Source organism: Myxocyprinus asiaticus, chromosome 25, assembly GCF_019703515.2.
Source record: "Myxocyprinus asiaticus isolate MX2 ecotype Aquarium Trade chromosome 25, UBuf_Myxa_2, whole genome shotgun sequence".
NCBI classification, from domain to species: Eukaryota; Metazoa; Chordata; class Actinopteri; order Cypriniformes; family Catostomidae; genus Myxocyprinus; species Myxocyprinus asiaticus.
This window is the reverse complement of record NC_059368.1, coordinates 17495690-17512370: the sequence shown is the minus strand read 5'-3', so window position 1 is coordinate 17512370 and position 16681 is coordinate 17495690.

The following is a 16681-nucleotide window of genomic DNA, read 5'->3' as shown; positions in this document are numbered from 1 at the left end:
CCAAGCTCTGAATTGAGGGGGCAGTTTGCTGTTAATGATCTAGGCTACTGCATTTCTTGGAATTATCCATATACCTGTTGCTTGATCTTGACATATGGCCCACTGAGCCCTGAGTCCTGAGCTGCTTTCCTGTTGTCTATGATGATATGTGTATGCTGGCAGAAATCTGCTGGCTCTGTTTTCACTTCCTGACACCAACACAGACTAATAATTACATTTCATACAGAATCAACACCAAACAGTGTCAATTTCCACAGAAAATCCTTTCTAGGTTGAGCTAACATAAATGGTAGGAGTTTTTTCTGCATAACAGTTCAGAATTCATGTATGTGTAGCTGGTTCTTCTCAGCTGGTTTTGCTTCAAGACCCAGATTTTTAAACTACACATCAAGTGGTGACCCAACACAGTACCAAAACTGTGTGTTGTACCAGTAAACAAAATGTTCAAATGAAAAAATGTGGTTTCTAAATATCTCTTGAATTTTTTATTTCATGTTCTCGTCAACCAATAATTCACTATCAAATCCCTTTATTTTTACTCAACCATATACACAAGTGCAACAGTGGGTGAAAGTCTTGGGTGCGGTTCCAAGCATCATAGCAGTATGACAATTACAATAAACATCTGATTTACACTTAACACAGTTTACACATCTTGTTACACAACACAATATACAATATACACCTAATAATATATAATATACAGTATACATAAAATAAGAAGACTGTCTACAATAAAAATACACTAATAAATATGAAGTGTTGTGTTGACATTCAGCTGTCGGTCGATAGTCAGTTGCCAGTGTGTTATTAAGAGAAGTATAAAATATGAGTCCAGTCTGAGGCTAATAAAGTGCAGTGCTGATATGTGTATCGTGAGTGATCAAGAGTTCAGAAGTCTGATTGCTTGGGGGAAGAAACTGTCATGAAGTCGGCTGGTGTGGGTCCTGATGATGCAATACCGCTTGCCTGATGGTAGCAGTGAGAGCAGCCCATGGCTCGGGTGGCTGGAGTCTCTGATGATCCTCCAAGCTTTTTTCACACACCGACTCCACACACCACTACTCAGTGTGGTTGACACAAACCATGTTTATCCTCATGGTCCATGAACCAGTTTTTTTCATGGTTTTTGAGAATGAGGGGATGTCACACAACCTATCCATGTTGGCATCTGCCTAATACAGCTAGCTTCTACCAACTATGACAGATAAATACTGTATGAGCCAAAAACAGTTGTTCAAGAACTTTTTAAGTGGGCTGGCCACAATGGGTCCAGATCACTGATATATACATAGAACTGGATCACTGACGCAATGGTAAACTGTCTGCAGGAGGTGAAGCCACCGGAAGTGTTCGAGCGGCCATCTTAGTATGCCCAAACTGTCATAGAGCATCAATGACTGACAGGCGAAAACACCCTGATTCACCGTCTCTGACCTGCGGATATGACAGTTGCATTTTGCCCTCTAGTGACAATCATGTTTAATGTTTAATTTACTCGTTATGGATAATATTCGTTATGAGGGAGAAGATATACACAGATCGTGATGTCAGAGCATTCACCTGCCCCGGTGTTCAGTGTATCAGTGCAGCACAACAATCACCAAAGGAAGTGGGAAAACTGTCCACAAGTTGTAATGTAAGTAGGAAAAGCTGTAATATCTGCTTGTTTAGGGTGACAATACGTCCTTACTCCCGAAAGGGACTTAAAAAAAGTCAGATTTAAATGCCTGGGATTTGCTTGTTTTCATATTGAAGTGCTCTCTGTAGTCACTAGTCATACATGGATACATGTAATAAATGCATGTTCGTTTGCCATATGAATCTAGTATATTAGTTTAATTTTAACCAGCTTTGCTTTGCATGTCTCCATATCTGCGTGCCCACAGCACGTGTGATCGCAAGAAAAAGGCACTTTTCGATAAAAACATAAAACAAGTAACTCTGAACAAACACTTCGATGTTTACAATAAATAAGTCTGAAAATGTCTGTTTGTATCTTACCTCAGTTTCAGTGAACTTGTTTACATTCAGCTGATCTGTTCGCCGATTAAGCTTGTTAGAGGTGGATACTGTTTGATGCAGATTTACATAGCTCACTCGGGCTTTCAAGAAACAGGACAAATTCCTGACTTTAAATAAATAAATAAATACATGTGTAGGACGTTTGCGTTGTATGGAAGTACATGCAGATTTCAGATATAAAATCGATGACTGAATGACTAATGTTTACTCGCTGAAATGAGATGATTTTCTGTTAAGCCAATAGAACATTGGAATGTTTGGGCGCAGCAAGATTGCGGCGCAGTGGCTTCATTGATATGACGTCATGAGCAATCCAGTTTTATATATGTATATATATATATATATATATATATATCAGTGGTCCAGATACAGATACATTTGTGGGGTGTAAAAGAGTTTTTGATAGTTTTGTAAATCTGCACATTTAAAACCGTTATGTTATAGCCCACTTCATTGCGACTAAATCACTCGCATATGCAACCAAATTTCGCGCTATGCGACTAAAATATGAATTTTATTATCCACTGGCGAGTAAAAATTCCGAATTTACCTGCCAGAACTTTAGTTGTGTAATGGCGAAAAAGAACTTGAGTGCTGCAATCCTTTTACTGACAAGAAGGTGGTGATTAGGAAGCTGGATTCAGCCTAGAGGTCTGCAACCCGACCCGGGCCTGACGGGACCCAAGAACCCGACGGGTTTAGGGCTGGGTTCGGGTCAGTCTTTCAAGTAGGACTTCAGGTTCGGGTCAGGTTCAGGTTTGTATGAATGAAAAAATAATCATATAAATTGATAGAATGTGGAATTTTTACACAATCTAAAATGTGATTAAAAGGATCAAAAGCAAAACATGAAAATAAAATGTATAAAATAAAATAAAATATATTTTTGTAATATATATATATATATATATATATATATATATATATATATATATATATATATATATATATATAAAATGCCCCCTACTCGATTTTCTTAATATCTTTTTTAGTTTTCAGCTGCATTACGCTTCCTTGTTGTCAAAAGTCTGTCGAGTAAAAACAATAATTTACTAGCCAATGGTGATTAATTCTCCAATGTGTCCATAGAGGTTTGTGCTATATTAATGCTACATAATATTGATGCTAAAACAAATTATTTTACTTAATTTCAGCACGGATAAAGACTGGGCTATAGGTATAAAACAGGTAATCCCATCTATGATGATATTCAGATACAAGCCTTTCAGAACTTCTACTAGCCAAAATGAAAATATAATAAATAAACCATAGGCCTATTATTAAAGTTACAGCACATATTTAAATATATTTTCTATTAAATCTGTATTTCACATTATTAAAAAGACATCACCATTTCCCCTAAATAAATGCGCTAGAATTAAAAACATGACAATTCACATTAAGAGTGTTGGGCAAGCTAATCAATGCAAATCAAATGTAGCTAGCTAACAACTACAACTACTCTACTGCGCTACAGAACAGTTAGCCAAGTTGAAAGCTACCCTTTATAGAAAGTAGCTTGTTACACTACAGACAACAAGAAAAAAGTAGCTACTTCAAATATTTTCGAAATACACAAAATGAAACTAATCTAACTAATCTGTTTACAAAACAAAACAAAAACACACCTCTAACACAGAACAACTGAAAAACAATGTAGCAAACTCTGTGTGTGTGTGTGTGTGTGTGTGTGTGTGTGTGTGTGTGTGTGTGTGTGTGTGTGTGTGTGTGTGAGTGTTTGTGGGCAGGTTTAAGTGTTTTATGAGGACTTTTTTTTAGGTTACAAACTGGTAATTACAAGGGTATAATGCTATAAATGTGGTTCATGAGGACATTTCTAGTGTCCCCATAATTCAAATTGCTTAAAAAACATACTAAACAATGTTTTATTGAAAATGTAAAAATGCAGAAAGTTTTTTGTGAGGGTTAGGTTTAGGGGTAGGGTTAGGGGATAGAATCTATAGTTCATACAGTATAAAAATCATTATGTCTATGGAGAGTCCGCATAATGATAGCTGCACCAACATGTGCGTGTGTTTGCTATCCTAGATTTTTATTTGCTACCTATGCTTGATGGTTAGTAGTATTTTATTATTTGCATTTAGTATTGTTTTTTTCTTTCTCTCTCTGCTGTCCACAAAACTGATCTGCAGACAACTTTGATCCACCAGTTGAGATCCACTGGTCTCTGGGCTTCTTTGAGGTAGCTTTATGGGAAAAGTGGAGCAACAAGGGTTTCTCTCATTTTGTGTCTGTGGAATTGCAGAATCACACTGATTTTATCTGTGCTTCAGCCTATTAAGAGATAAAATCATCTTACAAAACCCTAATAACAACTGAGGTAAACAATCAGTATCTTAAAAACACTGCTTTATCTGGAACATACAGTACTGCTGTGCTTTTTAATAATGTCAGTGAGATACTGTTGCATTGTTTGCACTGTTTTTTTGTTTTTCTTCTTCTTCTTCTTCTTTTCATTGGAGTCTCTCCATTGGAGGCACCTGATCGACATGCAGGTCCACCTTGAAACAGTCATTCTTAGATACCTCTGTGGTTTCTGTGGTCTTATCCCAGTGATCTCTGGCTCTGGACACGCTGCCCTCTGAAGAAAGGCCATTAATCAGTGTTATTTCAGCACGCAGACATGCTCTCACTCACTCATTCAGTCACTTACAGGCTGCTCTGTGCCCTCCTCCACAACCTCTTCCGCCTTCCCTCAACAACGATTGGATTCAATGAGCCTGTCAATCACTGTTAAAGTCCAGCAGCCCCATATTTGTTGATCTGAAGTGTTGGGAAGCATCCCTCAATAGACTTTTTTTATTATTTATTTTTTTACAAACTGTCTTTTCAGTTTACCACAAAAATGTAAATCACCAAACATCCATTAGAAAAAAAAAAAAAAGAAAAAAAAAATTTGCATTTGGAAATGGCAGCATTCTCTAAGAGTTATAGGAGCTTTTGGAATGATTCACTGTAAGACCAAAACAATCGGCTGTCTGATCTGGTTATGATGAGATGAATGATTTATGGTGGTCTCCACACCCCACATAAAATAAAAGAAAGAGTGAAATACCAAAGATGGAGAAAGAGGAAGACTGTGGCAAGGTTGAGAGGAATTCCTGCGAGTGCTGAATTAATTTATGACTCTATCTGAGCTAAAATATCTGCTTCGCAGCACTCCTCTTCTTGCCTTCTGTCTGAGACAGAGGCTACTTGCCTGTGTATTAGCATTGGCGCCTAAAGTTGTTCACACACACACACACACACACAGTCAGCCAGTTAGCAGGTATCTACCCCCCGATGAGTGGAGACAGGGAGTTTTGAACACCTGTTTCTGCTGCTTGGCTGCTCTCATCTCAGGCTTGGCATAGAACCTGGAGTTTGCGTGAAGTCTGTCGACAGTCTGCAGACTACATCAAAGAGAATTTAGGATTTAAGTACTCTGCAAATATATATATAACTCTCTTGGACAAATATATCAAAATATTACACAATGAGATTCATAAGAAATCTCGGGTTTGATAAAAGTTAAGCTCAGTCAACAGCATTTGTGGCATAATGTTGACTACCACAGAAATACATTTTGACTTGTCCCTCCTTTTTCTTTAAAAAATAAAATAAAATCTGGGTTCCAGTGAGGCACTTACAAAGGAAGTGAACAGGGCCAATCCGTATATGTTAAAATACTCACTGTTTCAACAGTTTAGCCACAAGATGTTAACAATATGTGTGATATGATTTTAGAGTGATAAAATCACTTACTAACATTTTCTGCGTAACGTTATATCCAATTTTACAACTTTGTTGCCATGACATGTAAAGTAAACCTTGTAATGCCACAAAGACAACCATTTAAACAACTTTGCATCTCAAATAATACACAATTTTATCAGAACTAAATTATAAGCTTCACATTTCTGCATTTAAACTTGCCAAAAATGGGCCCATTCTCTTCCATTGTACGTACCTCACTATAAGCTCGCATTTAGCTTTTTTTTTAAGAAAAATTTTTGTGGTAATCAGCATTGCGCCACAAATTAGGTAGGCAGAGACCATGTTTGTTCTCGTTGCGTGTGAACCCATATATAATGTAGTCTGGCTTGTTTTTCTTTTACCTTGCATGATTTTTCTAATGGTTTTTCGAGGATTGGGGCATGTCACACAATCTGTCCATGATGATATCTGTCTCATTTGGATAGATTGTACCAAATGACAGCGTAAGTCAAATTACCATACCACCAGTCTGAAACATTGTCTTTTCCCTTCTCAAAGTAGATAAGCTGCTTTATTTTGCTACTGTAACTATTCACAATTACAGTATATGGTCAATACATTTTAATTGCATTTAGCATTATTTTTTCTCTGCTGTCCACTACCCTGTTAGAATAGATCAGCCATTTGGGGTCGCAACCCACCGCATAATATACAGTACAAATACATTTATTAATTCTGCTTGACATTTACCAGATTTACATCCATCAGAGCTGAGTAAATAAGTGCAATTAACTCCCTGATTGTTGATTTACTATGAGCAGGCTTTCATTTCTTCCTCTCTCTCTCTCTTACTCTCTCTTCCTTTTTTCTTTCTTTCTTTTTCTTAACAAACACGATTTTTAAGTTGTTCAGGCACTGATAAGCTAAGCCGTTCCCCAGCGACTAGCCATGGCATTGAATGAGTCTGGTTCCAATACATCCCTTGCCCAGCCAATCAATCACTGGCAAGCACGGCAAACTAATAATTTATTGATGGCAAGGCACAGCCATGAATTTCTAATAGCATTCATCTTATTTAACAGTCCAGATCAAACAGAGAAAATCTAAACATGCTGGAAGGTAAGAGTTTGAAAAAAAAAGAGTTAATTCCTCAGCATATCCTTCTTTTTGGCAGCCAGCCGACAGATATTGATGGAGAGGGCCACAGAATAAGAGAGGAGGGCAAGGTGGAGGCAGAAAGGGAAGGTGTGTATGTGTGTATGTGTTTCCATGTATGTATTAGGGGGCTGGTATGAGAATTACAAATCTGAATTTCATGGAGAGTTTCATATCAAATCAGGGCATCTAGGTGAAATGTTTTTCTCCACCTGGGTGATGAGAAGTAGATTTATAGTTGTTGTTGTTTTGTTTTTTTTAACCCTTCATCAGTGTGCACTGACTTTGAACAGAGCTTGAAAGTTTGGGGTAACAAAATCCCATCCCTCTATGAGTCTTAGAGGGCAAAGGGCAAAGACTAAAAATCAAGTCAGGAATCTAGGTGTCATAACAAAATGACACAATCTTCATCTCAAAATAAAATATAGGTGCTTTGTATCCACAAAAGACCAAGTAAAACTAGTTCACACATTCATAATTCAACACAGCTGGAACTAACTTCCATAACATGTCTGACTGTTTTAATCCATTAATTTTTTTAGTAATTATAAAAGATTTTTTATTTCTTTTTTCTTTCCTTCTTAATTTTTATGCATGTTCTTAACCCTCTATGGGATTAATTATGAAACCACAGCTGAAAAAAAATAATTACCCTATAAAGTATAATTAAGTCTAAAATATTTTCCCCCCAAAAAATTCTGCAAATGACCTTTGACCTTTTTTTTTTTTTTTTTTGGTGCCATAAATTATAACTGACTTTGTCCCATTAGGGTAAATGTTTTTTGGCAAATTGTCTGAAACGTGGTACACATTCTAATGCATTATCTAGAAAACATGTCTTAGTGTTTTAAAAACTTTATTGTCATTCTATTTAAATCTTTAAGAACTTATCTATCTTGTGTGTGGGGGTCTGCCAATAGATGCGTGTTCTAGGAACCCCATAGCTGGAGATTTGAAAAAGTCCCAATGAACTGTGCTGTATTTCTTTCTCTGTATAGTTTGGGGTAGAGTTCTGACCCTTACTAGGCATAGGTGAACTAGTTGGTTGCCTAGGGCAGCACCAGGACAACACCCACGGGACTGCAAACATTGAGTTTAAAGCAGCTTCCAAACATGATCTTCAACTTGCTGGTTGTTGGTGGCTGCTCCTGTTCATTTCCCCTCATTCTCTTCCTTACTGTCTACGCTGAACCTGCTGCTATCTGCCTGATACCGAACATGTTATTTCTTACTATGACCTCATTTTCTGATGCGCTGCTGTCATTGTCCTCTCTAGCCTCTGGAATAAGTTCAGATTTGCCTTTTCCAATTTACTAACGTCAACCTCAAATAGACATAAAGACCTCATCTTTCGCTACTGCCTACCACAAAACAATAGTACTGTAAGAAGTACAAATCTATCCTGTAATAGGACTTTGTCATTCATACATGACACTGACAGTTTATGTTGTTTGAGATATTGTTTTTCAATATTGTATTGTCATTATATTGACAAATATTTAGAAAACACCTTTAGGTGTACAATTTTTTTAAATAGTATTTTTTTATTTTATTTATTTATTCCAATTTAATATGTTACAATGGCACCTTGACAGCATGTGACCTAACATGTGCTACTGTCTCATTCACTTCCTTGTTGCTAAAAGGTTTGAGCACATGGAAAATAACTTTTAATTGTATTGTCTGAAGGTTGATGTCATGTGAAGTAACTTAAAAAAAAAAATAATAATAATAATAATATTTTGTTTTTTTAAAAGCAAATTTCTTAGCATCATTTATAAATGACAATGTACTATAGAGGGTTTAGTGATTTTAAAATGTACTTTTTTGTCTTTATCTTTCTTTATCTGCATCATCATGTCTATGTAAAGCACTCTGAACTACCAGTGTGTATGTGAAGTATGTTATTTAAATACAATTGCCTTTGTCCAACTGATAACATTTAAACAGAATATTTGACAAAACTCAAGCCAGTGGCTCAGATTGGATGCTAAGTGCCTGTAGTGTGATTGAGAGGCACAGAGGTCAGCATGATTCAGAATGTTACACAGTTACAGCCTGCTGAGGCACACCTCACTGCAGAGACACAAACGGTGACAGACAGACAAATAAGAGGTAATGTGAAGGCAGCAGATGCATACAAATCATAGATTACCTGTAGGGGACAGAGGAGCGTTTGTTGGGCCTCTGACGCCCCCTGCTGGTAAACACTGGCTGGAACCATTACTGAGCACAGTATGACTGGGTGACAATGGAGTTAAATTATTCTGTTGAGGAATTATACATGGGCACAAGTACCAGTGACTTGGTATAATAATGTGATGAATAGCACCATGTCTGTCTGTCTATCTATCTAGATACAAGGGACTGAGACATGATGCAGGACAGACTCAAATCCACACCCTCAAGAGCACAACCTTTTATGCATTTTTCACACTATATTGCTGTGCCACACCTCTGACATTACTCCAGTTTTTAGCCAATTCATGTCAATCCACAGCCAGTACTTATCTTCCATTTTCTCTCAAGTGGATTACATGTTTCAGATGAAATTAACAAAAACATGATAAACTTCAACTTCAACAAACATTTTTTTTTTTTTTTAACCAAAGAGTTATCGTTTACAACAAGGCTGTCATTTTTCAAAGTAAAAAGACACATCAGATATTTCACAATGACCTTTCTCAAACCAAAGTGCAGAGTGTGCAGTTCACCCCCCTCTGTTATTTAAGCTCAACCCAACAGACGCTTATCTTCATCCATGGCAAAGAGCCCTGAGTGTGTGTGTGTGTGTGTGTTCATGTGTCTGCATGAGTGAGCATAATATACTGTAATTAATCACAATGCAGCCTGTTTGACTCCAGAGAAACGAGAGGTGTCTTGTGTTGTCTCAGTCTCACATGCTCAGGCTGTTCAAGGACATCTAGGACTAGATGTACAATGAGCACAACATTGATCTGCATATCTGGGGTTTTTGTTTATTTTTTTATCACATGCTTTGAATAACCTTAATGAAATGGAGAAAAAAAAAAAAAAACATTTACATTTAATTGGCACATGCAATAAAACTAAGCAGTGCATTCAAGGTATAGGCCTACACACAGAGGTGCAAATAGCATCTGCCTATATTTAATCAGTATGTATATAAATTATCAGAAAGCATCAAAATTCTCTTTGTTTACTCAGAGAAATAAAAAGGTTAAATAGTTTAGATGTGTGTCAAACTTATATGTCGTACTAATGTCCTGTACTATATGTTTATCTAGTTAATATATGTTTGATAATATGTTGTATTAATGTACTGTATTATATGTTTATTTAGTCATGGTATGTCTCGACACAAAGCAAATTTTTGGGGAATCGGACAATAAAAGTATTATTATTATTATTATTATTACTCCACTGATTCAGTCCTTGTTTTATCTGTACCATATGTCTATAGACTGCATTGGGATAAGCTAAAAGAAGCTTAAATATGGCCTAACATCTCCTTTTGTGTTCTACGGAAGAGTCATACAGGTTTGGAACGGCATGAATGCAAGTAAATGATGACAGAATTTTCATTTTTTGGGTGAACTAACTGCCTTTAAGGTTCCTCAGAAATGATTTCAGAAAATGTTACCTGTAGATTAAGTGCTGTAATAAAGGGAAGTTGAACGACCAAAGCGGGTCACACAAGGTAGGTGCCCTATTCTGCCCTCCCTTCAGGTTTAAAATGAATAACAATGAATAAAACATAAAGCACAGTCCCTTTTAATACAACCTATCTGATGCAGTGACACAGGCTTCTCCGCTGTACTAACTGTGAGAGCCCAAATGAGAACACCACAGTAACAAACCGTGTATTTTGACAGTTATCACAGGCTGATATGCTATCACAACTGGGTCCTGCTTTTTATGTGGTAGGCAAGAGAAGTTGTCTTTTACAATCAGCCATTAGGCTTTGTCATGTACAAACAAGAGTGATGAAAACCTGCTGCTTCCAGCACTTGTGCAAAGGTGAACATTCTCAGTTACCATAGTGAGGTTCTAATCTTGGTTAAGGTATCCAAAGATGACATGTAAAGTATCAAAGTGAAAACACTACAAACAACAAAATAGGGAAAGAAGTGGCTGAACAAGTGATTATCATTGCTTCATCAACTTTTGCTAGGAATTTCCAAATTTTTAAGTTAACTAATCCTAAAACATTTATATATTGCTAGCAAATATTTGAAATGCTAATATATATATATATATATTGCTTTGTAAAATGGTTATAACTAACCTCACTCTGATTCATATCAATTTTAATTAATATTAAATGTTTCCTATTTCCTAAATTAAAGTCCATTACTATTTATTTTATATTGCAGCATAGAATCTATGACTTGATAGCAGGACTTCTGCAGAATCTTTTTCCACCATGGTGGCACTATTTGTCCTGCTATGGACCACTGCCTTAATCTGTAGGGAAACATGACAAAATGATTGAGAAAAAACAACTCACTGGAAAATCTCAGCATTTGAACAAGCTATCTTTGCAATTGCAAAGTCAAAGCAAGCAAGTTTGAAGCATGTCATTGAATGTTGAAATCCTACCAACTGTTTCAAGGGATAAGCATATAGTGGAAGAAACGTCAAAAGAATATGTCAAATGTACCTTTTCATGTAAATAGAGATAAGCTCCAAATCTTGTAGATAAATTTAAACCTATATTAATGCATGTTCCTGTATGGACAAATTTGAGAGATTTTTTTATTACTATTATTATTAATAAAATACAGCAAAATTAGACAGTTTGCATGATTTATCAAATGTTTTCATCTAACTTTGTTTCTTGTAGCCTATCACTTTTGTCATAATTTGAAAGTAGGCCTAGTTGAAAGTCTGACACTTTTTATATTACATTTTAGTCTAAAATATATCTTGACCATTTTCCAAGTAAAAGCATGAATATTAAAGCTACACTATGTAAGGTTTTTTGTTAGAAATTAATAACATTTCATTAATGAGCAAGAACACCAACAATCCGTCTTCCAAACCATGTATTGGCCTTACCCTAATTCACTATGGTAAGCCTATAATAATTATTTATATTTTAGAGCTGTCGGGACGGATTAGGTGGGAAATTGCATACTTTCCTTAGTCATATGTGCGTTTATGTCACATCTGTAAATGAAGAAAAGAAGGTCTAGCTAGCTACTACAGCGCATATATACTGTATGTGCAGTGATAGGCATGGTGGTAGGTTGAAGCTGACAGCTTGTAGCCACAACACATGAGCAACAGATTGACCATGGATCATTCAAAAAGGCAACACTCTGGGGAATCACCCGTTTTCAAAATAAAGAAACTGAGAACGTCCTGGTTACTTTCGTAACCTCCGTTCCCTGATGGAGGGAATGAGAATTTCTGTCGATGTATTGACACTAGGGGTCACTCTTGGGAGCCCCAAACACCTCTGATTTTGAGAAAAGGCCAAAGGGAATTGGCGAGTGGAATTTGCATGCCACTCCCCCGGACATACGAGTATAAAAGGAGCTGGCTCGCAACCATTCATTCAGGTTTTGCCCTGAGGAGTCGAGACAAGGTCCCGGCCATTTCAACAGGTAGTATTGTGGCAAGAGGGACACAATATCTTATTCCCTCCATCAGGGAACGGAGGTTAAGAAAGTAGCCAGGACGTTCCCTATCTGTCACTCACTCGACGTTGTGTCAATGTAGTGACACTAAGGGTCCCTATACGAAACGCCACAATAAGCTGAACTGTGTTACGTGTGCCTCGTAGCCAGCGCACCAGGCCATCACATAACCTCCCCCAACGCTCTTATGAGCGTCGAATGGTCCTTTGGGAACAAGTCGACTTGCCCAACAAATAGGGACAGGCGTGGCCTCTTTTCCTCTTTTATCTCCCCAAAAAGAGTGGAATTTTGTTTACCAGCTGGGGGCCATAAGTGTCTACGTCGGGGGGTAGACACTCCCAAGGGGAAGACACCACGGAGACCACGGGGGGGGGGGGGGGGGGTATTTTGAGTGGAAATACGTCACATGGTCTTACCGAGTCTTATCCGAAGTATGTCATGTGGAGAAGTCCCATGGTAGGTCCTCAAAGGGAGAGGAGCTCTACAAACACGGTGACCGGGGACAGAGGAACCTCTGCCCAAGGAAGATGCAGTTTAGGGACAGGGAAACAATTTAGCGGAAGATATATCACATGGGGTCACCTATGGGGAACCAGTGCATGTGGAGCACCTACCCCAGTACAGGGCTTAGTTAGCACATGTACTGGGCCGGCAGCGAGTTTCTCCACAAACTTGTCTGCCACAGGGCTAAGGAGGAAAGTCATCCAGGGATCACAACTTGTGAACATGACTGGGAGTCAAAAGCGCACGTCTTCACCTCAGGGGAGGGGAAAGGCGCTATGCGCAAGCGGTACACCCGGCCAGCTGTCCCGGAACTTACCTTCTTGTACCTGACAATATACGGGACGAGACCGGCTCAACCCGGAGATTGTAGAACCTCGCAAAGGTGTTGGGTGTTGCCCAGCCCGCTGCTCTGAAGATGTCTGCCAAAGAGGCGCAATAAGTCATAGCCCAGGAGGCCGCCACACTCCTAGTAGAGTGGGCTCGTAGCCCCACAGGGGGCGGCACGTTCTGAGCGTGATATGCCATCACAATGGTGTCAATGACCCAATGGGCGATCCTCTGTTTGGAGACAGTGCTCCCTTTCCGCTGTCCACCAAAGCAGACAAAGAGCTGCTCGGAACTTCTAAAGCTCTGCGTGCGATCCAGATAGATGCGTAAAGCACGCACCGGACACAGCAACGCCAAGGCTGGGTCTGTCTCCTCCCGGGGCAGCACTTGCAGGTTCACCACCTGATCCCTAAATGGGGTCGTGGGAACCTTGGGCACATAGCCCTGTCGGGGTCTCAGGATCACGTGAGAGTAGCCCGGACCGAACTCCAGGCATGTTTCGCTGACAGAGAACACCTGCAGGTCCCCTACCCTCTTGATGGAAGTGAGCGCAGTCAGGAGGGAAGTCTTCAAAGAGAGTGCCTTAAGCTCAACTGACTCCAGGGGCTCGAAGGGAGCTCCCCGTAGACCCTGAAGGACTACAGAGAGGTCCCATGAGGGGATGAGGCGTGGTCTGGAGGGATTCAACCTCCTAGTACCTCTCAGGAACCTGATGATCTAGTCCTGCTTCCCCAAAAACTTACCATCAACTGCATCATGATGTGCCGAAATGGCGGCTACATAAACCTTCAAGGTGGAGGGGGACAGCCGCCCCTCCAGCCTCTCCTGCAGGAAGGAAAGCACCGATCCGACAGCGCATCTCTGGGGGTCTTCGCATTGGGAAGAAAACCACTTAGTGAACAGACGCCACTTCAAGGCATACAGGTGCCTTGTAGAGGGAGCCCTAGCCTGAAAGACCACCGTGGGTTGTAGGCCACTTAGGTCTTCCACGTCCCATCCAAGGGCCAGACGTGGAGATTCCAGAGGTCTGGTCGTGGGTGCCAGATGGTGCCCTGTCCCTGAGAAAGAAGGTCCTTCCTCAGGGGAATTCGCCAGGGGGGGCTGTCGCGAGGAGCGTGAGGTCCGAGAACCACATCTGGGTGGGCCAGTAGGGTGCTACTAGGATGACCTGCCCCTCATCCTCCTTGACCTTGCATAGGGTCTGCATAATTGCATAGTCCCAGGGGCCAGCTGTGTGCCAGTGCGTCTATACCGAGTGGTGCCTCAGTCAGGGCGTACCAAAGCAGGCAGTGGGAGGATTCCCGGAAGCAAACAGGTCTACCTGTGCTTGACTGAATTGACTCCAAATCTGCTGGACCACCTGGGGGTGGAGTCTCCACTCTCCCCTGAGTGTAACCTGTCGTGACAGCGCGTCCGCTGTGGCGTTGAGGTCACCCGGGATGTGAGTGGCTCACAGCGACTTGAGGCACTGCTGACTCCAGAGGAGGAGACGGCGGGCGAGTTGTGACATGCGATGGGAGCGTAGACCGCCTCGGCGGTTGATGTAAGCTACCGTCGCTGTGTTGTCCTTCCGGACCAACATGTGCTTGTCCTGGATCAATGGCCGAAACCTCCACATGGTGAGCAGTACTGCCCAGAACTCTAGGTAGTTGGTGTGCCAACGCAGCTGCGGGCCAGTCCAAGAACCGGCGGCTGTGTGCCCATTGCATAAGGCGCCCCAGCCCGTCTTGGAGGCGTCTTTTGTAACCACAATGCATCTGGAGACCTGCTCTAGGGGAACCCCTGCTCGTAGAAATGCCAGGTCGGTCCAATGTGTCCCATGGCGCCATGCCCATCTCGGGACTCGAGTCTGAAGCCAGTGCTGAAGCAGTCTCATATGCATCAACCATTGGAGTGGTGTGGCCATTGCTGAGGATGCCATATGCCCCAGGAGCCTCTGAAAAAGTTTCAGTGGAACCGCTGTCTGTGTCAAAGTAGGACCGAGACGTGGAAGTATGCGTCCTTCAGGTCTACCGCCGCGAACCAATCTAGATGTCGGTCGCTCGCTAGAATGCATTTTTGCATCAGCATCTTGAATGGGAGTCTGTGCCAGGCCTGGTTCAGCACTCGCAGGTCCAAGAATAGTCGCAACCCACCGCCTTTCTTTGGTACGATGAAGTAAGGGCTGTAGAACCCTTTCCTCATCTTGGCTGGAGGGACAGGCTCTATCGCGCTCTTGCTCAGGAGGGTCGCGATCTCCGCATGTAAGGTAGCGGCATTCTCGCCCTTCACCGAGGTGAAGCGAACGCCGCTGAACCTGGGCGGGCACCTGGTGAACTGAATCGCGTAGCCGAGTCGGACGGTCTGGGTCAGCCATCACGACGGGTTGGAAAGCGCAAGCCACACGTCCAAACTCTGGGTGAGGGGGACCAAGGGGATAATCGTGTTGGATGTACCGGCGGGTGGGGCCTCACAGCGGGGCGGAGCTCGAGGTGCCACATCGAGGGGACTCGAGCCCCGTGGCCATGCTGAGTCAAGGTATATCGAAGCACTTACCTGGCTCCTGCCACCCACCATGAGATTGGCCGAGGAGGGGGAGGAGGAGTCTTGTCCCCGAGGTCCATCGGCACTAATCCCGTGTGGGATATTCGTGCTACAGCTGGGCGCCCAGGGGCAGGGGGGTCCGCCGCTAGAGCGCCAATCCTGCCAAAAAGGAATGGTGGATGGTGGTCATGACAACGGCCATGCACACCAGACATGTGACCCAGGAAACAAGGAAACTGCTCTTTTGCTGAACCTTTGGGTACCGCAGCCTCTGGGGCATGCGGTGAAAAAAGAAACAAAAGGTTCTCCTCCCGGTCCTCCACCAGGGGATGGAGTGGTCTGTGCACCAGCTCCAGAGAGATGGGTCTCCTTTCCCCTGGGTCGCCCGTCTCAGGGGCGCTTCGAAGCCTACCTCGGTTTCTTGGCGGCCGGCCGTGAGACGGGGGGTGTCTGCTTCTTGCGATGGGCTGCACACCGGGGCCGGGCCACGGGGGCGGGCTGCGGCAGAGCCGGAGATGTTGCTGCAGGGAGACGCCCTTGGCGACGAGCAGACAGGGTGTGGGATCTTGAGCCACACTGGGGCAGGATGTGCTTTATAGCCTCCGTCTGCTTCTTCACCATCAAGAACTGCTGGGCAAAGTCCTCGACGGTGTCCCCAAACAGGCCAACCTGGGAGATGGGGGCGTCAAGGAACCGTGCCTTGTCGGCCTCTCACATCTTTACCAAGTTGAGCCAGAGGTGGCGCTCCTGGACCACGAGAGTGGACACTGCCTGCCCGAGAGACCGCGCTGTGACCTTCGTCGCCC